Source organism: Bos indicus x Bos taurus, chromosome 10 (assembly GCF_003369695.1).
Source record: "Bos indicus x Bos taurus breed Angus x Brahman F1 hybrid chromosome 10, Bos_hybrid_MaternalHap_v2.0, whole genome shotgun sequence".
Lineage (NCBI taxonomy): Eukaryota > Metazoa > Chordata > Mammalia > Artiodactyla > Bovidae > Bos > Bos indicus x Bos taurus.
This window is the reverse complement of record NC_040085.1, coordinates 1,732,542-1,758,023: the sequence shown is the minus strand read 5'-3', so window position 1 is coordinate 1,758,023 and position 25,482 is coordinate 1,732,542. Positions and strand designations below refer to the sequence as shown.

The 25,482-nt window shown below is 42.8% G+C and overlaps 1 pseudogene; it reads right to left on the bottom strand.

Moving 5' to 3' along the window:
• The window catches only part of LOC113899292, a 47,548-nt pseudogene extending 31,333 nt beyond the window's left edge, over positions 1-16,215 (bottom strand).
• Positions 16,216-25,482: the final 9,267 nt, after the last annotated feature.

Below are 25,482 nucleotides of genomic sequence, written 5' to 3'. Positions count from 1 at the left end.
TTTCTCCTTGGGTCAGAAAAAATCTGCTTCCTTAGGATCAGGGAAGGTCTGAACCAGAGGGACCTAAGGGTGCATTAGTTCAACTCCTCACTTTACAGATGAGAGACTGAGTTCCAAAGTCTCTTTTCCAAAGCACCTGCAGTGCGTGAGGCCATACACGGAGTTAGGAAGTGAACTGGATGGTGATTTGGAACATTTTCAGTTTCAGGGCTTTTATTTGTCTGGGTTTTGTTTTATTCGGCCACGTGGTGGATTTACATCATGCATAATAGTTTGTAATGTGTTGCTGGTTGCTTTACTTTTCTGAATTCCTGCATTTGGGGCAGTTTCTCTCTGGTTAAAATGTTACTATCCTCCTCTATGCTTTGTCATTTTGGTTTTGTTGTATTTTCTGTTTTACCCTCCAGCATACAATTAGTGTTAATATAGCATCGATAGTGGAGGTGTAATCCGTGTGCTGGGATCCCTTAGGAACAAGGAGTTTTCAGTATTCAAACAATTAAAGAATGAATATTCCTTAAAGATATGTGATTATGAATATGTAAATATACTCACAACATACTAAATGAAAATTATAGGGACTTCCCTGCTGGGCCAGTGGCTAAGACTCCATGTTCCCATTGCTGCTGCTGCTGCTGCTAAGTCGCTTCAGTCGTGCAATCCCTGGCTGGGGAACTAAGATCCAACGTGCTGCGAGATGTGGCCAAAAGTAAATCAATAAAATAAACGTAGATTACAGAACTGCCTCATATGCTCTGCTTTTGTAATATGTATTTCCCTGCATTGTTGTCGTTCAGTCACTCAGTCGTTTCCAACTCTTTGTGACCCCATGGACTGCAGCACACCAGGCTTCCCTGTCCTTCACTATCTCCCAGAGCTTGCTCAATCTCATGTCCATTGAGTCGGTGATGCCATCCAACCATCTCATCCTCTGTTGCCCCTTTTCTCCTCTTGCCCTCAATCTTCCCTAGCATCAGGGTTTCTCCCAATTTTAATGCATACATGAATAGGAAAGTTCTGGAAAGGTATAAATGTTAATATTTTTAATCAGGTTGATGGAATTATGGCTATTTTAATTTTCTTCTTTTAGAATTTCTCTAAATTTTTACAATCAGGGAAAAACTGATAAAGGTAACAAAAATAAAATAACACTTTTCAAATGACACTCTCCACATCAGAGCCTGGCACCAACCGACAGTGGCTCTGGGGTACAATTTCAATGGCTGCGTTGGAAAAACAAACCAGCCAACACTCACAGAAACTATGAAGTGGGGACTGTATGCCATTTAACTGCAAGGAGTCTGGGAAGCGTAGTCTTGGGCTGAGCAGCTATTTCTCAACCAGAAATCAATTATTATGAAAGGTGAGAATGGATTTCAAAGGGAAAATGGCCTTGTAGGACTTTGGCTTTAACTGTGGATGAGAGAAAAAGCCATTTGAGAATTTGTTGCAGGCATCGTATTTCACCACTAAATACTTCAGCAAGCATCTCATAAAATAAGGGCACTCTATATAACCACAGAATCATTATCAGAACATTAGCAATAATATCCAAATATCATTTAGCAAGTAGTCCACATTCAAATTTCTCCAAATCGTTATGTAAATAATTTGTGTGTGTGGGCTCAGTTGTGTCTGACTCTTTGTGACCCCATGGACTGTAGCCTGCCAGGCTCCTCTGTCCATGGGATTTTTCAGGCAAGAGCTGGACTGGGTTGCCTTTTCCTTCTCCAGGGGATCTTCACAACCCAGGGATCAAACCCAGGACTCCTGCACCTCTTGCACTGGCAGGCAGATTCTTTACCACTGTGCCGCCTGGGAAGCGACAAAAGGAATCTCAGCAGAGGATAGTTTAGGATACCATATTTATTGACGAAAACATGTAAACAAATGCAGTTGGGGATCCAGGTGGAGTCTCCTTTCTGCAGCCACTACCTTCACATGAAGCCTTTTTTTTCCACTTTGGAATGCTGCGCAGGCGGGTGCAGTCTTCCAGCGGGACAGTAGGGGGTCCACATGCCCTTCTGCTATTTGTCAACTTGGGTGATTTCCCCATGTGGGAGTGGATGCCCAGGAGTCAGGGCTGTGTCGCATGTGAATGAGAGACTTCAGGGCACACTCAGGACCCCACAAGATCACCAGTTTCCTTATGGGAAGTTATAAAGACTTTACAGCAAAATTAGTTTTTATTCCATTTAGGGAAACAGCACAAACTATGTATCACTTTTTCTGGGTGATTTTTATAACTGTACTGTGAAATCAAATAAGCAGAAAGCTATGATTTATTGAGCTAAATATTTAAAGGCAATAACCATAATAATTTCAAAGTTGGATTTACAAGTCAAATTGCCAATAGTTAGCCATCATTCTGGAGAAGGCAATGGCACCCCACTCTAGTACTCTTGCCTGGAAAATCCCAAGGACAGAGGAGCCTGGTGGGATGCAGTGCATGGGGTTGCTGAGAATCAGACATGACTGAGCGACTTCACTTTCCCTTTTCGCTTTCATGCATTGGAGAAGGAAATGGCAACCCACTCCAGTGTTCTTGCCTGGAGAATCCCAGGGACGGGGGAGCCTGGTGGGCTGCCATCTATGGGGTCGCACAGAGTCAGATGTGACTGAAGTGACTTAGCAGCAGCAGCCATCATTCAACCATTACATACAAATTTTTAAAATATCAAATTAGGGAGGGGTGGAGTAGGAAGAACCTGAGCGGACTTCCTCCCAGGAGCAACCAAAATTACAACTATTTTACTGAGAAACTATCTAAATTGCTTCAGTCATGTCCAACTCTTTGTGACCCCATGGACTGTAGCCTGCCAGACTCCTCTGTCCATAGGATTCTCCTGGCAAGAATACTGGAGTGGGTTGCCATGCCCTCCTCCAGGGGATCTTCCCAACCACAGGGATCAAACCCACGTCTCTTTCTTTACCACCAGCACCGCCTGGGAGCCGCCCTGAAGACCAACAGAAAAGATTTTCCACAACTAAAGATAAAATGCAGGCAGCACAGCATGAGTAGGAGAGGTAGAGATGTAGTATAGTAAAGACTCACACCTCCAGGTAGGCGACCAAGAAACAAGAGGAAAATTGAAATTGCAAACGTTCTCTCCGAGGAGTAAAGAGTCCAAGCCCCATGTTGGGCTCCGTCACTTGGAAGTCCTGCACCGAAAAGATGAGCCCCTAGGACATCTGGCTTTGAACACCAGCAGGACTTACGTAAAGGAGAACCGGAGGAGGGTAGTAAGCAGAAGCTTTGCTCTTAAAGGTCATGTGCCAACTCATACCCTCCAAGTCCCAGTGTAAAGGGAGTAATTCAAAAGAAGCCTGGGTTCGATATCCTGACTGATCTCAGAGAGCTTCCTAGAGAGGCAGGAAGTAACAGGACTTGCCCTAAGAACACAGATGCTGGTAGCATCAATTTGGGGGAGCTTATTCCACCACGAGGACACGGGTGCTGACCAGCACTGTTTTGGGGTCTTTCCTCGACCCTATCAGAGCCAGGAGATTACCTACCCACTAGAGGGCTAATATCAGTCTCACGACTCCCTGGGCCACACGGTCAGCCATCCTGGGGCCCAGCCCCACCTACTAGAGAGCCAGAAGCCCCCTCATGAGGCAGGACTACATATGCAACTGGCTGAGGGCCAGCCCCGCTACCAGCATCCCCACTGCAGCCAGGCCCACCGAACAGAAGGGCCCACACAGCCCATAGCGGGCGCTTTTGGAGCATTTAACTCTGGTGATCAGACGAAGTGAGTTGCTAGGCCCAAGAGGATGTCTCTATAAGATCACTTCCCCAAGTGGTTACATCTCCAAGAGAGGTAACCAACTTACCTAATACATAAAAATAAACACAGAGACCTGGCAAAATGAGGAGATAGAGGCATATGGTCCAAAGAAGGACCAAGACAAAATCCCAGAAGAAGATCTAAGTGAAGTGGCAACAAGGTATCTAACTGACAAAGAGCTCAGGGTAATGGCCAGAATCTAACTGACAAAAGAGCTCAGGGTAATGGTCATAAAGATGCTCAATGAGTTCAAGAGAAGAATGGATGGAGCACAGTGAGAATTTTAACCATGAGTTAGAAAATATAAATAACAAGAAGAACCAAAAAGGGCTGAAGAATACAATAGCTGAAATAAAAATACACTAGAAGGAATCAATAGTAGATCAGATGGTACAGAGAAATGGATCATAAAAAAAGAGTAGTGGAAACCACTGAAGCTGAGCAGAAAAAAGACAAAAAGATTAAAATACAATGAGGATAGTTTAAGATAGTATCAAGCATACTAACATTCACATTATAGGTGTTGCAGAAGGAGAATAGAGAATTTCTCCATTCCAAATAAAGGAATGGAGAAATTACTTGTAGGTACAATAGCTGAAAATTTCCCTAATCTGAGGAAGGAAACAGACATCAGGAATCACAGACAGTCCCAAACCAGAAAAATACAAAGAGACATACATAAAGATGCATTATAATTAAAATGGTGAAAATTAAAGATAAAGAGAGAATATTAAAAGCAACAAGAGAAAAGCAATAAGTTACATACAATGGAGCTCCCATAAAGCTATTAGTTGGCTTTTTAGTGAATGGTATCATATACTCAGAGCGATGAAAAGAAAAAACCTACAACCAAGAATATTCTACCTGGCAAAGCTGGCCTTCAGACTGGAAGGAGAAAGAAAGAAGTTTCAGTTCAGTTCAGTTGCTCAGTCGTGTCCAACGCTTTGCGACTCCATGAATCACAGCACACCAGACCTCCCTGTCCATCACCAACTCATGGAGTTTACCCAAATTCATGTCCATACTGAGTCAGTGATGCCATCTAGCCATCTCATCCTCTGTCGTCCACTTCTCCTCCTGCCCTCAATCCTTCCCAGCATCAAGATCTTTTCCAGTGAGTCAACTCTCCGCATGAGGTGGCCAAAGTATTGGAGTTTCAGCCTCAGCATCAGTCCTTCCAATGAACACCCAGGACTAGTCTCCTTTAGGATGGACTGGTTGGATCTCCTTGCAGTCCAAGAGACTCTCAAGAGTCTTCTCTAACACCACAGTTCAAAAGCATCAATTCTTCTGTGCTCAGCCTTCTTCACAGTCCAACTCTCACATTCATACGTGACCACAGGAAAAACCATAGCCTTGACTAGACGGACCTTTGTTGGCAAAGTAATATCTCTGTTTTTGAATATGCTATCTAGGTTGGTCATAACTTTCCTTCCAAGGAGTAAGCATTTTTTGATTTCATGGCTGCAGTCACCATCTGCAGTGATTTTGGAACCCAGAAAAATAAAGTCTGCCACTGTTTCCACTGTTTCCCCATCTATTTCCCATGAAGTGATGGGACCAGATGCCATGATCTTCATTTTCTGAATGTTGAGCTTTAAGCCAACTTTTTCACTCTCCTCTTTCACTTTCATCATGAGGCTTTTTACAGATAAGCAAAAGCTAAAAAAGAGTGCAGCACCACTGAAACATCTTTACAAGAAATGTTAAAGGCAGTTTTCCAAGTGGAAAAGAAAAGACTCAAGCTAAAAATATAAAAATTATGAAAGGAAAAGTCTCATTAGGAAAGGCAAACACACAGTAAAGGTCGAAAGCTCTTGATTGACTGCTTATAAAGCGAGTACGAAGATTAACATACAAAAGCAATAAAATCATCTATATCCATAGTAAGGAGCTAGGGGATACATAAAACAAACAGCGGTGAAATATCATGTAAAAATATTAAATATTGAGGGGGAAATAAAAATGCAGGCCTGGCAGAATCCGTCCATGGGATTTTCTAGGCAAGAGTACTGGAGTAGGGTGCCATTGCCTTCTCCGATGTATATACATAGATTGCTTTAAACAAGCAAGCACGTGAAAGTGAATTCGCTCAGTCGTGTCCAACGCTTTGCAACCCCATGGATTGTAGCCCACCGGGCTCCTCCTTCCATGGGATTCTCCAGGCAAGAATACTGGAATGGGTTGCGACTTCCTTCTCCAGGGGATCTTCCTGACCCAGGGATCGAACCTGGGTCTCCCTCATTGCTTGCAGACGCTTTACCGTCTGAGCCACCAGGGAAGACCAGAAGGCTAACAATATGCTGCTAAACAACCAATGGGTCACTGAGGAAGTCAGAGAAGAAATTTAAAAATACCTGGAGACAAGTGAAAATGGAAACACAATGATCCAAAACAGATGGGACACAGAAAAAGCAGTTTTAAGAGGGAAGTTTCTAGCACTCTGAGTCTACTTCACGAAAGAACAAAAATCTCAAATAAACAATCTAATCTTACAACTAAGGGAACCAGAAAAACAACAACAACAACAAAAGGTTAGGAGAAGAAAAGAAATAATAAAGATCAGAGCAGAAATAAGTGAAATAGAAACTATAAAAATAAAAATTCATCTAAGAGTAAGTACTTTGAAAAAATAAACAAAATTGATAAACCTTTAGCCAGGCTCATCAAGAATAAAAAAGAGAGGATCCAAAGTAACAACATCAGAAATGCAAGAAAAGTGACAACTGATACCACAGAAATACAAAGGATCACAAGCGATCACTATGAACAGTTGTATAGTGATACAATGGACAACTTACTAGGAATGAATAAATTCCTAGAAACATAAACTTCCAAGTCTGAATCGGAAAGAAATAGAACATATGAAATAAAAAATTACCAGTAATGAAATTATATCAATAACAGAAAAATTTCCCAACAAAAGTCCAGGACGAGATGGCTTCAAGATAAATTCTACCAAATGTTTAGAGAGGAGTTAACACCTATCCTTTTCAAACTATTTTAAAAAGTGCAGAGGAAGGAACACTTCTAAATTAATGCTAGGGACCTCCCTGGTGGTTCAGTGGCTAAGACTCCATGTTCCCAATGCAGGGGGCCTGGGTTCAATCCTTGATCAGGGAACTAGATCCCACATGCTGCAAATAAAAAAATAAAAATAAATATTTTTAAAATTAACTTAAAAACCTCATTCTATGATGCTGGCATCACCCTGGTACCAAAATCAGACAAAGATAGCACGTAAACACACAAAATTATAGGCCAATATCACTGATAAACATAGACACAAAAACCCTCAACAGAACATTAGCAAACCAAATTCAAAAATACATTAAGAGAATCATATGCCAACATCAAGTGGAATTTATACCAGGGATGCAAGAATGGTTCAATATCTGTAAATAAATCAATGTGACACATCATATTAACAAACTGAAGAATAAAAGTCATTTGATCATTTCACCTACACCTACTTCTTGATTCTTAATTTTAGAAAGTTTCTATCGATTTCCAACAATGAGAGATTAGAATTTTATTTACTTAGACTAAATTTAACTTTCTTCTCCCTTGCCTCATAATCTTGATAGCTATATTACAGTTTTGAATTATTTAACTGATTATTTTCATAATTGTAAATATTTATACTTCAACTTCTATTTCTTCTTCATTTTAGACACAAACTACAGACTCTCTACAATCTAGCTTGGGAATATCAGCACCTCCATTCTTTCTTTCATCTGCTCTCCATCCTTCCACTCTCAACCTCTGCCAGATTACCTTCATCTTAACACGATCAAAGCTGAAAACATTTTCATTGTTCTATAATCACCAAATTCTCCCTGTTGGGTAGCCTCTAAAAACTGAGAATCAGTAAACTGATTATTTTATTGAAGTGTTGAAGTGTTAGTCACAGTCGTGTCTGACTCTTTGCAATCCCAGGCTCCTCTGTCCATGGAATTCTCCAGGCAAGAATGCTGGAGTGGGTAGCCATTCCCTTCTCCAAGGGATCTTCCTGACCCAGGCATAGCACCCAGGTCTCCTGCATTGTAGGCAGATTCTTTACCATCTGGGGCAACAGGAAAGTCCTGGTGCTCTTTATTTTTAGCAAAAGAGGAAAGCCAGGAAGCCAGGGCTCATTATTTTATTAAAACTTTGTAAATACTGTTCACTGAAAAGCTCAGGGTTTTTTTTTGCTTTGAGCCATGATTTTGCTTCCTTCTCCCTCCATGGAATGTCATATTCCCTAAGCCGCTATGAGAGAATGTACCTAGCATAAAGATTCTTTTGTCATACTCCATTAACTGCTCAAGATCATGCTATAATTCAGTTTGCTTCATATTAGGATTGTTAATTCCTTACAGATTTTTTTCTTGGGGTTTCTAACTACATCTCTAAGTGAAAGAAAAAACATGACTTTGCCACCAGCTTTTCCTGCCCTCCTCCCTACAGCTTCTGACTTTATATGTTGCCTGGAATCCAGTCTTTTCTTCTTGATGATACACTTCTTGCAGCCCAAGGACTTTAACAATTTATGCAATGCTCATCCTGGTTTAGTTCCTCCACTGCTTGAATTGCCTTTCTGCTTTCCCCTTGGGTTTCTCCCCTTTTTACTGGAGTACATCCTTAAGTAACTTCTTAAGAAAGGGTATGTAGCTGGAACTCTGGTCAATGTTATGTGCCAGCCTGGATGGCTGGGGGACTTGGGGGAGAATGGATACGTGTAATATGTATTGGAGTCCCTTCAATGTTCACTTGAAACGATCACAACATTATTAATCAGCTACACCCCAATACAAAATGTTTTTGGTGTTTAAAAAAAAAAAGGAGGCGTTAAGGCTGGGAAAAAAAAAAAAAAGAAAGGATATGTAGCAAGTAAACTTTATCTGACTTCTGAAAATGTCTTTATTTGCCTTAATTTTGGCATATGTTTTGGATTAATAGAATTCTAGATCCTAAATAGTTTTCCGACAGCATTTTGCAAATCTGTTCTCAGCCTTTTTCTCAGTTTGCCCTTTCTAACATGCGGACTCCAGTTCAATCCCCTCTGGGCATCTGTCAGGCAGAAAAGATCCACCCTCCATGTCCTCTCCCGCCACCCCCCCCCCCCCCCCCACACACACATAACCCTGTGCACTTCAATCTCTGTTTCCATGTTCATGTCCTCTTCCCAGCTCCCAGAAATTTGTGAAAATGTCTCAACTGCTGATGCCCAATAGATCTCTCATTATCCTTGCAATTATGGGCTTATACTCTTAAGTTCTTTATCACTTAAATAGGATCTTAGGAAAGAAGGATAACCAACATATATGCTCGGTCACCTTCTTGAATCAGAATTGCATATAAATTTCATTTTTTCTTGCCCTTTTCATTAAAAAAATAAAGATGAGAGCTGTATTTAACTCTCTTTTGCTAAATGCACAGACTTTAATGACACCATGTTTATACAGTAAAATTTTGCAAAGTTGTTTTTTGCAATTCTGGATATTTCAGAATTACTGAAGCATTAATTGATGATTAAGGGTGAAAGAGTATAGAAGGAGGGAGTGCCTCCCACAAGTCAGAGGATACAGCCTTGTTTATTTCTCAGAACAAGTACGCATTAATCCGCAAACTTCCTGGAACAGTACCCTTTATAGAAAAACCATTGTTCCCAATTCTGATAAGTTCATAATTTCCAAGAGGAAAAGAGATACAAGCGTTTATATTTACCACCAACTAAAGTGCAAAGCAACTGAGGAATAAAGCCAATTAGCAGTCTTTATAAATCATAGTACCCCTTTATTTTCAATTCTGATGATTTGTTTATTTGAACAAGGGCATGCGTGCTTAGCTGCTCAGTTGTGCCCAACTCTAGCCCGCCAGGATCCTCTGTCCATGGGACTTTTTTCAGGCAAGAATGCTGGAGTGGGTATTTTCCCATTCTGTTTCCTCCTTCATGGGATTTTCCTGACCCAGGGATCAAACCCTCGTCTCCTGCCTTGCAGGCAGATTCTTTACTGCTGAGCTATTGGGGAAGGCTGTTTTCACAAAAATCTGTCTTAATAAGGTAATCATGACTGTAAAAGAATGGCCGTATTTAGTCTCTACAGAGACTATGTTTTTTGTAAGGACCGAAGATCAAATTTTCATATTATTTAGGCATGGAATCTTATTTGAGATCAACGATATTTGACTATCTTGTAACAGCTACAAATAATAGTATATAAGCTACATATAGAAGGAACATAGTAATAGTACTCTGATCTCTTTAATATTAAGCAGGGCCCACAGATGAATTAGTTTTCTGTACGAATATCTGAATGTCATGTTTTCATATTGATAATACTCTTTTTAAGATAATATAATGTATGCATATTGTAGATGGTGAGAATGACTGCAATATAATTGAGTTCTGCCCAGAGGCTGCTGGACCCACATTTCCCTCTTTTGATTTGAGGCTGTAAATTGTTTTTGGAGTAAATGAGAGAAGAATTGAGGGTTTGATTCCTGGGTCGGGAAAGATCCCCTGGAGAAGGAGATGGCAACCCACTCCAGTGTTCTTACCTGGAGAATCTCGGACAGAGGAGCCTGGTGGGCTACAGTACATGTGGTCCCAGAGAGTCGGACACAGCTGAGCACACACACACATGCACACACAGAGAACAGTCTATGGAACTTAATGTGTAGATCCAACCAGTCCATCCTAGAGGAAATCAGTCCTGAATACTCATTGGAAGGACTCCTGCTGAAGCTGAAACACCAATACTTTGGCCACATGATGCGAAGAACTGACTCATTGGAAAAGATCCCGATGCTGGGAAAGATTGAAGGTGGGAGGAGAAGGGGATGACAGAGGATGAGATGGTTGGATGGCATCACCGACTCAATGGACATGAGTTTGAGTAAACTCTGGGAGTTGGTGATGGACAGGGAGGCCTGGTGTGCTGTAGTCCATGGGGTCGCAAAGAGCTGAACACGACTGAGCGACTGAACTGAACTGAATGTGTGGATGATGAGATTATGTCAGTGATGCCAGGGCAGGCTGCATGAATGAAGGTTCCAACATGGTTCCAACAGAGGGAAAGAGTTAGAGAACAGACTCACTACATGGCCAATGCGGTACAGATGGGCTGAGCTCAAACAAGAAAAGGAAATGACAACCACTCCAGTATTCTTGCCTGGAGAAGTCCAAGGACAGAGGAGCCCTGCAGGCTACAGCCTGGGGGTGGGGGACGGACTGAGCAACTAATACCCGACTTGACTTTAAAACTACACTTTCAACATAAAAACCAGTAAGACAAAACTTTGAGCAAGTAGAATAACGCTGGGCTTACATGTTTTCATGTTTTCAGATAATGATGAGTGACTTGAGTTAAGACCCCATTAATTAGATGACTGCCTTCTGCCTATAGAACCAGAGGACCACGTATGTACAGGCTGCGCATGTGTGTACATGCTGAATTAAAGTGCTGTCTAGCTGCCTGAGGACCTCTGTACAGGCCCATGATTGAGGCCATGAGATGACCGGGGGCAGAATGACCTAGAAGTCTGCTGCATCTCACTCCAGGTCAGAGGCAAAGGGTTTAGGGTCAGATCAAGAACCACCCACCTGAGGATGTGACTTATTTCATCCTTCTTCCTGCTTCCACTGAGACTTAGTAAAAGCACCTAGAAGGAATGGACGGATGAAAGGAAGGGAGAGAGGGAGACAGTAAGAGAGCAACCTCTGTGAGACGAGACTAAGCTCCTGACAGTGGAGATCTGGGTCTGGTGGTTTCATTTTATATAACACTTCACACACTTTTTCACTTAGTAAACCCTCAAGGTGTCTGTTCCCCTGGGAAACAAATGACAAAGCCTCAAAGAACCCAAGATCAGATCTTCTCTGTGACACCCCCGAAGAGCTCTACATCCCACTCGTGTTGGGATGTAGCTTTTGTTGGATTAGCCTTTGTTGAAACGGATCGCCTGGGCTCTTAGCCACTCTCCACCTGATTTGTGACAGGATAAGGACAACATTTCAAATTGCACATCTGATGGTCTCAGGCCAAGGGGAGAGAGAGCTAACACAGAAAGCTCCGCCAAGATTCATTTTTAAAGCAACAAGCTTCTATCCCATGAGCTGCCATTTATTCGAAAGGTCATCTGTTCAAGTCCTTGGCCACTTGGCTTCCTCTAAACCATTTTGCAGATAACCTAACTTGGGAAAGAATCTCATGCCTGGGGTCAGTTTCTTTTAGGGAACATTTACTCAGAATTTGAATGAGCTGGCTTCCCTGGAGGGCCAGTGGTTTGACCTTGGCCTCTGGTCTGGCAGGGACTCATGGGTACATAGAGTCCTGGGTATCTGTCTGTCTCCCTACATATCTTGCTGTTGAAAGCTACCAGCATGTAAGTACCTTGCACCCCTCCCGACCTCCACCTGCAGTTGAAATGATCAGAGACAAAATTCTTGGCAAAAGATTCCCAGCTGTGGAATTTGCAGTTGTTGGCATGTGGCCAGAGCCTGGGTCTATCCGTTTTGTGGATCTAGGGTGAGGCAGAGGTTGAGATTCACCTGCTTGGTTTTTTCCCCTCATACAAAGGACCTTTCTAGAGTTGGTCTGGAACCACACTCAATACGTATGGAGGGCTGATTCTTAATTGAGGACAGCCATGGTGCAAATGAGTTTTAAACATTGCCACTCACTCCACACACAGATCCCAGAGGTATTACAACCTGGGCACCGAAGCCCATTTTCAGTTTTCCAGGTTTTCATACCGAGCCCAGAGCTGATTATTAATTACTCGTCTTCCTTGACTTGTATCTGACAGGGCTTTTACCTTCTTCCACTAATACAGAGGAGTCTTTCCCCCAGACAATGCGAATAATTTCTTCATCACTCAGCACAGTTTTCCCCTTTCTTGACAATGCAGTGTTCACATTTCTAAAGAAGCAGCTTGCTTTTCCATTTTACCTGAACCCTCCGTGGGCATAGATCCTAATGTCTTGACAGATGCCAGTCCCAATTAATTTATGGTGAGATTGCAAAGGGTAACAAGGGGCTGACTAACAGATAACAGGGCAGGATTCCCTGCTGGGTCAGGGCAGGACTGAGGCTGCGTTGCTGCCTTTGAACTCGCGGATGGGACAAGTGTTGGCTCCATCACCGAGAGGCAGCATTAGGTGCAGAAGGGGTCCTCATTGTTGCCGAGATTTCGCAGCTAAGCCTCCCAGACAACTGCACTTTCTTTCCCCAACGCAACTTCCTGAAGATGAAAAGTCACCAACAGAAGTCAGAGAGGATGCATATATTATGTCCAACTTCATTGTATTTAAATTAATGTGACTTGGTGGCCCCATCCTACTTGGAGCAAGGAATCTGTCTTTCCTCTCCAGATCCCTCTCTTGGATAGAACCAGGAATCCCAGGAGGCCCCTTGGGATGCAGTGGGCACCCCTGGGATTCCTGGACCTACTCAGGAGAGGAATCTGGGGATTCCTCTGTCATGATCAGTGCAAAGGGCCCCATCCCCCATGGCTCTCCTTGCTCCCACTGTATGTACCCAGGGACAGGGTAAGAGAACCTTCAAGCATCAGCTGCCCACCCCACCATGCCCAGAAGCCCCTCCGCTTTCCAATCCTCTAAGCAGGCTCACACCCACTCCAGTGTTCTTGCCTGGAGAATCCCAGAGACAGGGGAGTGTGGTGGGCTCCGGTCTACAGGGTTGCACAGAGTCGGACGACTGAAGCGACTTAGCAGCACCAGCAGCAGCAGCAGGCTCACAGTCCTCTCCCTTGAATAACAACCCAGTGATGGTTAATTCCTTGCTAAAAACACTCTAAAGAAAAAGAGTAACGAGGGCTCTTCTACAAAATGTATTATAGACATAGACCAGAGTTTTTAGAAAATCTTGAGGAAGGCATGCGCCTCAAATGTTGGCTGAAGTTATTTTTACTATAATGGTATGTTTTCCAAAGAAAGTATAAATATCTTGTGTTTATCCAACTATAAAAAGCACAAATTCAACACAAACAAAACTAAAATAAACAGCCAAATTCAATTTAACAATACTGATAGAACATGTCAGATAATAAGATTTTAACTGAAATGGAACTGCCACTTTTAGAAGTAATTAAAATAATTGTTGACATTTTCTGAGCAAGTTCCTGGCCACAGTATGAACTGACTTCTTTATCTAACTCCACAATAGCTCCAGCACTCAGTACAGGGTCTGTATGTGCTGTGCTCAGTTGCTTCCGTCGTGTCTGACTCTTTGCAACCCTTTGGACTGTAGCTCACCAGGCTCCTCTTTCCATGGGATTTTTTAGGCAAGAATACTGGAGTGGGTTGCCATTTCCTCCTCCAGGGATCTTCCTGACCCAAAGATTGAACCTGAGTCTCCCTCAGCTCCTGCATTGCAGGCAGATTCTTTCCCGGTTGAGCCATCTGGGTACTACTGTTAATTCCCATATTACTGAGAAAGACAATGGGCCCAGAGAGGTTAGATTATTCTTCAGATGAGGAGATTCATCTGAAAGGGTGCAGAGTCCAAGCTTTGAACCCAAGATATCTGACCCAGGGCCTCTACCTCTTCTCCACTCATGCAGAAGAACAGATACCAATTTGATATCTTTATATTGATTCTGAGAACATTCTCCAAAAAAGTCAAATTCACAGAGAATCAGTCTTGCTCTCCTGTTCCATGTAGTGATGTAGTGATTATTTGTAACGATTACCAACTTGTGTTGGGATGCATGATATGAATAAGGGAGTCTTGTGCTACTCTGACGTCAGAAATTTTTGCCATGGCCTCTTTGAGGAATCATTGATCTCTAAATAAAGGTCAGTAATAGGTTGTCTTACTCGATAATTTGCTGCCCTGGCAAAGATGTTATAAATGATGTCTCTGCTTTCCCAAATAGTCTAAAGACAACTGTAAGACTTATTTACCAAATTAGTGTATTCTAACTGGCATGGCCCTTTCCTTCTACATGAATAGAGGTAATAGAAACCTATGACTCTGCTAAATTTCTTTTATGTAAATAAGGAGTACGAGCGTCTAGGTCTCTAAATGAATTCTGGTGGCTCCCTGTGGAGTCTGCTCCCAGAAGCCCACAGCCCCACACTTGCTTTAGAGTTAACTCTAAAAACATACACACTACTACATATAGAGTAGGTAAACAGCAAGCACCTACTGTGGAGCACAGGGAACCCTACTATTTATCTTGGAATAATCTATAATGGAAAAGAATCTTGGACTTCTCTGGTGGTTCAGTGGTTAGGAGTCAGTGTTATAACTGCTGGGGCCTGGACTCAATCCCTGGTGGGAGATCTAAGCCGTGAAACACAGCCAAAAAAAAAAAGGAAAGAAAGAAAGAAAGAAATCCGAGAAAGAATATGTATATTTTTAATTGAAGTATTTGCAATGTACATGTATAGATGTATAACTGAATCACTTGGCTATACACTTGAAACTAACACAACATTGCAAATATGTCAATAAAAAAAAAAAATCTCAGGAGAGCTAGTGAGTTTGGGGATTAATATGACGCAGCCGATGCTGTCAGGGCCCTGCTTGCATTCCTTGAAGCTCACTGATTCATCGTCCTTCTCTGGCTGACTTTCAGCTGTCTACACCTGCACTGAGGATTTTTTTTCTGAAACCATTCACTTTCCTGAATGTGGTCCTGCTCAGAAGTCGAAAAGTGATGGGGAATTAACACCCCCAGCCTTGACTCCAGTAGCAGTACCTGGGCTTCCCTGGTGGCTCAGATGGTTAAGAATCTGCCTACAATGCAGGAGACCTGGGTTCAGTCCCTGGGTTGGGAAGATCCCCTGGAGTAGGAAATGGCAACCTACTCCAGTATTCTTGCCTGGAGAATTCCATGGACAGGGGAGCTTGGCAGGCTATAGTCCATTGGGTCGCAAAAAGTGGGACTGAGCAACCAACACTTTCACTTCACTTCCTCCCCTGACTCCAGAGGCAACACTCAACCTGTAACTCTCGGGTGCCGGTGTAGGAAAGGTATGTTTTAATTCATTCTTTGCAGGCTTGAAGTGAATTTGGCAGTGTTCATTAACACCTCCCGGCTCCTGTCATTGACCACTTTTTCAACATTCAGTTCTGACTGCATCCATTTCAACTCTGTCTGTTCTTTTCTAACTTCCTTTAATAATGTTAAATCATCCAAATTCTTTTCTGTCTCGTCTCAGAGCTGTTTTACTACTGATGAGGTCTGAGCTATACTGTTTTAAATGACTCTGTCCCAACTGACATAGGCCACCATCAATGACTCAAAGTTGCTTACAGATTTGGCTGGCATTAATTTTCCCAGGGAAGGACCCTGTTGGAACCGTTGTGTTTAATTCATGCGCTATTCTGCCATCAATCGTCCTCACCTTGAGTAATTTCTGGAACTCGGCGAACTCCTCTCAGCTCACACAGCCACTGGGCACCTCCATAAACAGCTAAAGCCCGTTTTTTAAAAAAGGAGCTTATGGAAGAATTAATCAGATTTTTCAAATACTAGATAATATATGGGTTACATACATACATTCATTTTTAAGAATAAGAGGACTGACATAATTATGCAACAAAATCAGTCAGAATAAAGGTTTCTGTTTTGTTATGAGTAAATAATGTTTGCTCCTTGAGAAGGAAGGAGAAATTCCAGAGGAAAATAAATGACCAGCCCTTTTGATACAAGTATAAAGTCTATCAGAGGAAAAAGTACAGCTCTGGTTATGTGTGTTAACAAAATGCTGTACTGAACGTTCTGGTAGCTGTTGAGGACAAATAAAGACACTCTTGGCTTCAGAGTCTGGCTAAAGACATTTTCAAGTTTTGTAGAATTCTAGGGTTCCACAAGATGATTATGCAAGAAGTGTGAACCTGTCAAATGTAGGTATAGACTCATAGAATTTTCTAACATTTTCATCTCCTGCTTGAATAACATACCAAGCACGAAATACTAATCGGTGGCTAGGAAATGCTCCAGAGTGTCTGCTTCAAAATTACTGTAGATTAAAACAAAGAAAAAAACTAGTAGAGGAAGTTCTGAATACCTTTGTACCTTGGGGAGAAAATAAAGAATGTAGTATCAGGGTGTGTTTTTCTGTTTGTATATTTGGTTTTTGTTTTGTTTTAATGTGCACTGTGTTTTTGTTAGAGAGGTAGTACATACTTGGGCTTCCCAGGCGGCGCTAGTGGTAAAGAACCCGCCTGCCAATGCAGGAGGCATAAGAGACATGGTTGGATCCCTGGGTCAGGAAGATCCCCAGGAGGGGGGCATGGCAACCCACTCCAGTATTCTTGCCTGGAGAATCCCGTGGACAGAGGAGCCTGGCGGGCTATAGTGCATGGGGATGCAAAGAGTCGGACGTGACTGAAGCGACTTAGCATGCAGCAAGCACATACTCAAAAAGGGTAAATTCATGAAAGGAAAAAAGTAACCCAACTCTCCAAACACAAATTTAAATGTGTTGGTATATTCCCTATCAGCCTTTGCTAATAGATCCCACATGAATTTGTTTTTTCTTCCCATATTTCTGGTTTCATATTGCATGTACATACTGCATCTTGCTTTTTTAAAAATTAAGTATTATAAGCACTTAATACCATTACATACACTTAATATATATCATTTGGAATGGGTATAATAGTTTTGGAAAAGCAGTCCTCCAGGGTTTGGCATTTAGCAGGTTTCCAGTCTTTTAACTAATAAGCAAATACAAATGCTCTTAAAAACTAGAAGTCTATTTTTTTGTTACTTATAATTATTTCTCGGAGAAGGCAATGGCACCCCACTCCAGTACTCTTGCCTGGAAAACGGACATGAACATGGACAGAGGAGCCTGGTAGGCTGCAGTCCATGGTGTTGCAAAGAGTCAGACATGACTGAGCGACTTCACTTTCACTTTTCACTTTCATGCATTGGAGAAGGAAATGGCAACCCACTCCAGTGTTCTTGCCTGGAGAATCCCAGGGACGGGGAAGCCTGGTGGGCTGCCGTCTATGGTGTCGCACAGAATCGGACACGACTGAAGTGACTTAGCAGCAGCAGCAGCATAATTATTTCTTGAGGCTAGCTTCCCAAAAGTCATGCAACTGGGTCCAAGGTTGTGTACATCATAAGGATGATGACAATTTGTCTAATTGCTCTCCTAAAGCATGCCCATCAGAATTCTCTTACTCTTGCTGGTATTTATATTTTCCTTCTTTCCATCCTTCCTTTGGTGGCTGTTTACAGCTATCACAGGAAAAAAACCACTGCTAATTAGATAGGTGTCAGTGCTGTGTCCCTGGTGGCTCAGATGATAAAGAATTCGCCTGCAACGCAGGAGACCTGGGTTTGATCCCTGGGTCAGGAAGATCCCCTGGAGGAGGGCATGGCAACCCACTCCAGTACTCTTGCCTGGAGAATTCTGTGGACAGAGGAGCCTGGCAGCCTGCAGTCCATGGGGTCATAGAGTCAGACATAACTGAGCAACTAACACTTACACTTTTTCAGAGTTGTCTTCTTTTAAACTGTAGCTATTTGATTATTACTGAGATGCAATATTTTTCCCATAAAATTTATAGTTCCTCTTTCACTATCTAGTATTTTTTTATTTTTTATTTTCCTATCCACTTGTAACAGGGCTTCTATAATGGAGAATTAGAGCTTCCCGGGTGGCACTAGTGTTAAAGAACCCACCTGCTAATGCAGCAGATGTGGGTTCAACTCCTGGGTCAGGAAGATCCCCTGGGGTAGGAAATGGCAACCATTCCAGTTAGTATTCTTGCCTGGAAAATCCCATGGACAGAGGAGCCGGAGGGCTAAATCCACGGGGTCACATGGAGTCAGACACGACTGAGCACGCATACATACACAATGGAGGATTTACCCCAGGTCAACTTCCTAGATCTTTGTTTTCTCCCAGACACAGACAGAATCGTGACTCCTGTCAGGATGATCCTTGGGCTGACTCATTTGCCTGAGGATTTCCAAAGCTGCTCATTCCAGCACCATCAAGATGGAAGCTCCTGAGGCTGACTAGGATCCCAGCATGTCTGTGAGGTCACCATTTCCAGCCAGACCCAGAGACAAGCAGCATATACACATCTTCTTTCTGGTAGCCAGGAGCTGCTGCTATCTGCAGGGCACTATCTTTACAAAAGGGAGTCGGGAGTTGCCGCTCTAAACCCCCAGCCTCTTGTGGGATGGTTTTATGTATGAGATTAGAACTTTTAAGCTATCTTTCCCCTTGTCGGGGGGGGGGGGGCCCACAAGGGGAGAAATAATTCAGCAAGAAAGATATCACCTAAAACAAATTTTGATTAAGCACTCATGAGACTGCTGCATTAAAAACTGCCCCAGAAAGTGATTACAAGGATATGAGAATTGAATTTTCTGAGTGTCTGGACCTCTGAGCTGGCCCAGTTTTGCCTCAGGGTCATATCTCAGGGCCCTGCTACTCAAAGTATGGTCCAAGGACCCGCGATGTCAATGTGGCCTGGGAACTTGTTAGACTCACAGCCCCGTCCCCTCCCAGACCTAGTGCATCAGCCTGGAGTCTACTGATAATCCAAACACATGTTAAATTTGAGAGGCACTGGTAAAGCAGTGGTGTCAATTCTGGCATAACACATTTAGAATCCCACAAGGCGCTTGAGTGCAATATGAATGTCCAGGCCTCGCCCCCAGAGAGCAGGGATTGGCCTTTAGAATTGTTTAGAAGCTCTCTAGCCATGCCCTGTGCATCCAGAGATGAGAACTGACCTAGAGTTTCTAAAAATTCCTTCTAACAAGGCAACATTGATTAAAAAAACAAAAACAAAACACTCTCTCTGAAATGTGAGGTCTTCAAATTCCATGCTTCTTAACTGTTACACTTTATGATTAAACCCCCAAATCAGCTCCTGGAGGAGAGGGAAACACTGAAAAAGACATTTTTTTTTTTTTAACTTTGTTTTGGCCAGTTTCAAGAGCACTAGGTATCTCAGATAAGAAATGAAATATCACAAACACACAAAACTGGAGAAGGAAACGGCAACCCACTCCAATATTCTTGCCTGGAAAATCCCACGGACAGAGGACGCTGGTGGGCTACACTTCACAGGGTCACACGACTGAACATGCACGCATGAGGGGGTAGAAGGAGATGGGTTGGTAGCAAAAAACAGGTAGAACTAAAAAAAAAGCACACACCCACAAAACAACTGAAATCTTGCTGCTAAATGCTTCTTAGTAATGACAATCCCTGCCTCGGTCATGTTCTTACTCCCTGGCATGGGTGACACAGCACACTAAAATGACCCACTTTTGTGGTAATTAAGATGGGTGAGGCTTCCCTGGTGGCTCAGGAATAAAGAATCCGCCTGCCAGCATAGCAGATGTGGGTTTGATCCCTGGCTAGGAGGATCCCACGTGCCTTGGAGCAACTAAACCCGTGCGCCACAACTACTGAGCCTGCGCTCTAGGGCGCGGGAGCCAGAACTACTGAGCCTGCGCTCTAGGGCGCGGGAGCCGGAACTACTGAGCCTGCGCTCTAGGGCGCGGGAGCCGGAACTACTGAGCCTGCGCTCTAGGGCGCGGGAGCCGGAACTACTGAGCCTGCGCTCTAGGGCGCGGGAGCCACAACTACTGAGCCTGCGCTCTAGGGCGCGGGAGCCAGAACTACTGAGCCTGCGCTCTAGGGCGCGGGAGCCACAACTACTGAGCCCACGTGCTGCAACCGCCGAAGCCCAGGTGCCCTAGGGCCCACACTCTGTAACAAGCCACAGCCACAGGAAGCCCCCATATAGCACTGGAAAGTAGCCCCCACTCGCCACAACTAGAGAAGAGCCTGTGTAGCAATGAAGACCTGGCACAGCCAAATAAAGAATTAAAACATTAAAAAAAAAAGGGTAAAATAGTCCGGCTGGCCCTGCCACCACCCCATGTCTTCAGGCTACCATAAAAGCAATTTCAAAGCTAACTCTCCAGTGTTCACGAGTCACTTCCCGAAGTGATGACCGGCCCACGGGGTAGAAACCTCCTGTGCTATCTGAATTCATGATGCTGCTGAATATGGCATCTGCTTTTTAATTCTGGCTTCTTCTGTCCAGAAGACCAGTGTGCAGTGCCCAAGAGTGCATGTCTCTTCTCTTAACAGAGGTGCCACAGTGGGTGGGTCAGGGCGGCTGATGGAAACAAGGCCTCATAAAGCTTTTCATTCACTAGCCACACGGGCCCTGCTGCCTGAAGTCAGTTCCTACTGTTCCAAGACACTGATCTCCCAGCTGAGAGGCTGCCAGATACCCAATGGGGTGGCCTGTAGCTATACACCAACTGTTCACCTCTTTGTGCTTTGTAATAGGACCGGTTTCCATGTCTTCTTGAAGGTAACAAAGTTGGTAACTCTTGCATAATAGCAGTGTTTTCAAATTTTCTTGAGACTTTAATATGCCTAAAAATTATGAGGCCCCTAAAGAGGTTTTTGCTTTTTTTTTTTTTCATGTAGGTTATATCCAGTAGTGTACTGGAGTCAGCTGGTACCAGTTCATGAGAATACAACATTCAGGAACTTTTCAAGCCAAATGTTAAAACATTAGAAACTTAAGATTGGCCACAAAGGGAATATTTATACCATGGAAATTGGCAAATGCTATTAATAACTATCAGAATCTTTTTTCTTTTTTGGGAGATTGGGTTTAGTAGCAAACCACAGATTCTGTTTACATTTTAGACATTAAAATGGAGAATTTTTGAAAATGCTTCCGTTAAAAATAACAACAAACCCATTGCTCAGCCATAAAAAGGAATGAAATAATGCCATTTGCAGCAACAGGATAGACCTAGAGGTCATACTAAGTCAACTAAAGACAAATACATCACTTTAATGTGAAATCTAAAAAGAATTATACAAATGAACTTATTTATGAACAGAAACAGGCTTACATAGAAAACAAAAATTTATGGTTACCAAAGTGGAAAGAAGTTGTGGGGTGGTAAATTAGGAGTTTGGGATTAACAAATACAAACTATCAAATATAAAACAAATAACAAGGTCTTAATGTATAGCATAGGGAACTATATTCAACATCTTGTAACAATCCACAATGGAAGGAATCTGAAAAATAATATGTATTACATGTATAACTGAATCATTTTGCTGTACACCAGAAACTAACATTATAAATCAACTATACGTCAATAAAAAATAATTTTAAATATAATGACAAATCCATTACATGTTAACATCAATACCATATTTTTTACAAAGGAAAAATTTCCCCCAATGATTTAATGAGGAGTTACCTTGGTTTTTATTTTGGCATATCTCTTTAACAGCTGGATTGATAGAAGAGTCAGATTTTTCATATCTTGCTTCTGCATTCAATCTGGCATGTAATCACACGTCACCTGGCCTCTGGAGAGGAGCAACCCCACGTCCAAGGAGCAGTGGGTACACAGGTGCAGGAGGGCCGAGAGGAGCTACTCCACGTTCAAGGTCAGGAGGGGTGACCTTGTCCAAGGTAAGGAGCAGTGGCTGTGCTTTGCTGGAGCAGCCGTGGAGAGATACCCCAGGTCCAAAGTAAGAGAAACCCAAGTGAGACAGTAGGTGTTGCAAGAGGGCATCAGAGGACAGACACTGAAACCATACTCACAGAAAACTAGCCAATCTGATCACATGGACCACAGCCTTGTCTAACTCAATAAAACTAAGGCCTGTGGGGCTACCCAAGACGGGCAGGTCATGGTGGAGAGGTCTGACAGAATGTGGTCCACTGGAGAAGGGAATGGCAAACCACTTCAGTATTCTTGCCTTGAGAACCCCATAAACAGTATGAAAAGGCAAAATGATAGGATACTGAAAGAGGAACTCCCCAGGTCAGTAGGTGCCCAATATGCTACTGGAGATCAGTGGAGAAATAACTCCAGAAAGAATGAAGGGATGGAGCCAAAGCAAAAACAATACCCAGCTGTGGACGTGACTGGTGGATGTGACTAGAAGCAAGGTCCGATGCTGTAAAGAGCAATATTGCATAGGAACCTGGAATGTCAGGTCCATGAATCAAGGCAAATTGGAAGTGGTCAAACAGGAGATGGCAAGAGTGAATGTCGACATTCTAGGAATCAGCGAACTAAAATGGACTGGAATGGGTGAATTTAACTCAGATGACCATTATATCTACTACTGCGGGCAGGAATCCCTTAGAAGAAATGGAATAGCCATCATGGTCAACAAGAGAGTCTGAAATGTAGTACTTGATGCAATCTCAAAAACGACAGAATGATCTCTGTTCATTTCCAAGGCAAAGCCTTCATTATCATGGTAATCTAAGTCTATGCCCCAACCAGTAATGCTGAAGAAGATGAAGTTGAATGGTTCTATGAAGACCTACAAAACCTTTTAGAACTAACACCCAAAAAAGATGTCCTTTTCATTATAGGGGACTGGAATGCAAAAGTAGGAAGTCAAGAAACACCTGGAGTCACAGGCAAATTTGGCCTTAGAGTACGGAATGAAGCAGGGCAAAGGCTAATAGAGTTTTGCCAAGAGAACACACTGGTCATAGCAAACACCCTCTTCCAACAACACAAAAGAAGACTCTACACATGGACATCACCTGATGGTCACATGCCGAAATCAGATTGATTATATTCTTTGCAGCCAAAGATGGAGAAGCTCTATACAGTCAGCAAAAACAAGACCGGGAGCTGACTGTGGCTCAGATCATGAACTCCTTATTGCCAAATTCAGACTTAAATTGAAGAAAGTAGGGAAAACCACTAGACCAGTCAGGTATGACCTAAATCAAATCCCTCATGATTATACAGTGGACGTGAAAAATGGATTTAAGGGACTAGATTTGATAAAGTACTTGATGGAGGTTCGTGACATTGTACAGGAGACAGGGATCAAGACCATTCCCATGGAAAAGAAATGCAAAAAAGCAAAATGGCTGTCTGAGGAGGCCTTACAAATAGCTGTGAAAAGAAGAGAAGCGAAAAGCAAAGGAGAAAAGGAAAGATATAAGCATCTGAATGCAGAGTTCCAAAGAATAGCAAGGAGAGATAAGAAAGCCTTCTTTGCAATCAATGCAAAGAAATAGAGGAAAACAACAGAATGGGAAAGACTAGAGATCTCTTCAAGAAAATTAGAGATACCAAGGGGACATTTCATGCAAAGATGGGCTCGATAAAGGACAGAAATGGTATGGACCTAACAGAAGCAGAAGATATTAAGAAGAGGTGGCAAGAATACACAAAGGAAAGAAAAAAAAAGAATACACAAAAGAACTGTACAAAAAAGAGCTTCACGACCCAGATAATCACGATGGTGTGATCATTCACCTAGAGCCAGACGTCCTGGAACGTGAAGTCAAGTGGGCCTTAGGAAGCATCACTACGATCAAAGCTAGTGGAGGTGATGGAATCCCAGTTGAGCTATTCCAAATCCTGAAAGATGATGCTGTGAAAGTGCTGCACTCAATATGCCAGCAAATTTGGAAAACTCAGCAGTGGTCACAGGACTGGAAAAGGTCAGTTTTCATTCCAATCCCAAAGAGAGGAAATGCCAAAGAATGCTCAAACTACCACACAATTGCACTCATCTCACACGCTAGTAATGTTCAAAATTCTCCAAGCCAGGCTTCAGCAATATGTGAACTGTGAACTTCCAGATGTTCAAGCTGGTTTTAGAAAAGGCAGAGGAACCAGAGATCAAATTGCCAACATCCGTTGGATCATCAAAAAAGCAAGAGAGTTCCAGAAAAACATCTATTTCTGCTTTCTTGACTATGCCAAAGCCTTTGACTGTGTGGATCACAATAAACTGTGGAAAATTCTGAAAGAGATGGGAATACCAGACCACCTGACCTGCCTCTTGAGAAACCTGTATGCAGGTTCAGGAAGCAACAGTTAGAACTGGACATGGAACAACAGACTGGTTCCAAATAGGAAAAGGTGTATGTCAAGGCTGTATATTGTCACCCTGCTTATTTAACTTATATGCAGAGTTCATCATGAGGAACGCTGGGCTGGAAGAAGCACAAGCTGGAATCAAGATTGCTGGGAGAAATATCAATAATCTCAGATATGCAGATGACACCACCCTTATGGCAGAAAGTGAAGAGGAACTAAATAGCCTCTTGATGAAGGTGAAAGAGGAGAGTGAAAAAGTTGGCTTAAAGCTCAACATTCAGAAAACTAAGATTATGGCATCTGGTCCCATCACTTCATGAGAAATAGATGGGGAAACAGTGGAAACAGTGTCAGACTTGATTTTGGGGGGCTCCAAAATCACTGCAGATGGTGGTTGCAGCCATGAAACTAAAAGACGCTTACTCCTTGGAAGGAAAGTTATGACCAACCTAGATAGCATATTCAAAAGTAGAGATATTACTTTGCCAACAAAGGTCCGTCTAGTCAAGGCTATGGTTTTTCCTGTGGTCATGTATGGCTGTGAGAGTTGGACTGTGAAGAAAACTGAGTGCCGAAGAATTGATGCCTTTGAACTGTGGTTCTGGAGAAGACTCTTGCAGGTCCCTTGGACTGCAGAGAGATCCAACCAGTCCATTCTGAAGGAGACTAGTCCTGGGTGTTCTTGGATGGACTGATATTGAGTCTGAAACTCAAATACTTCGGCCACCTCATGTGAAGAGTTGACTCATTGGAAAAGATCCTGATGCTGGGAAGGATTGGGGGCAGGAGGAGAAGGGGACGACAGAGGATGAGATGGCTGGATGGCATCACTGACTCG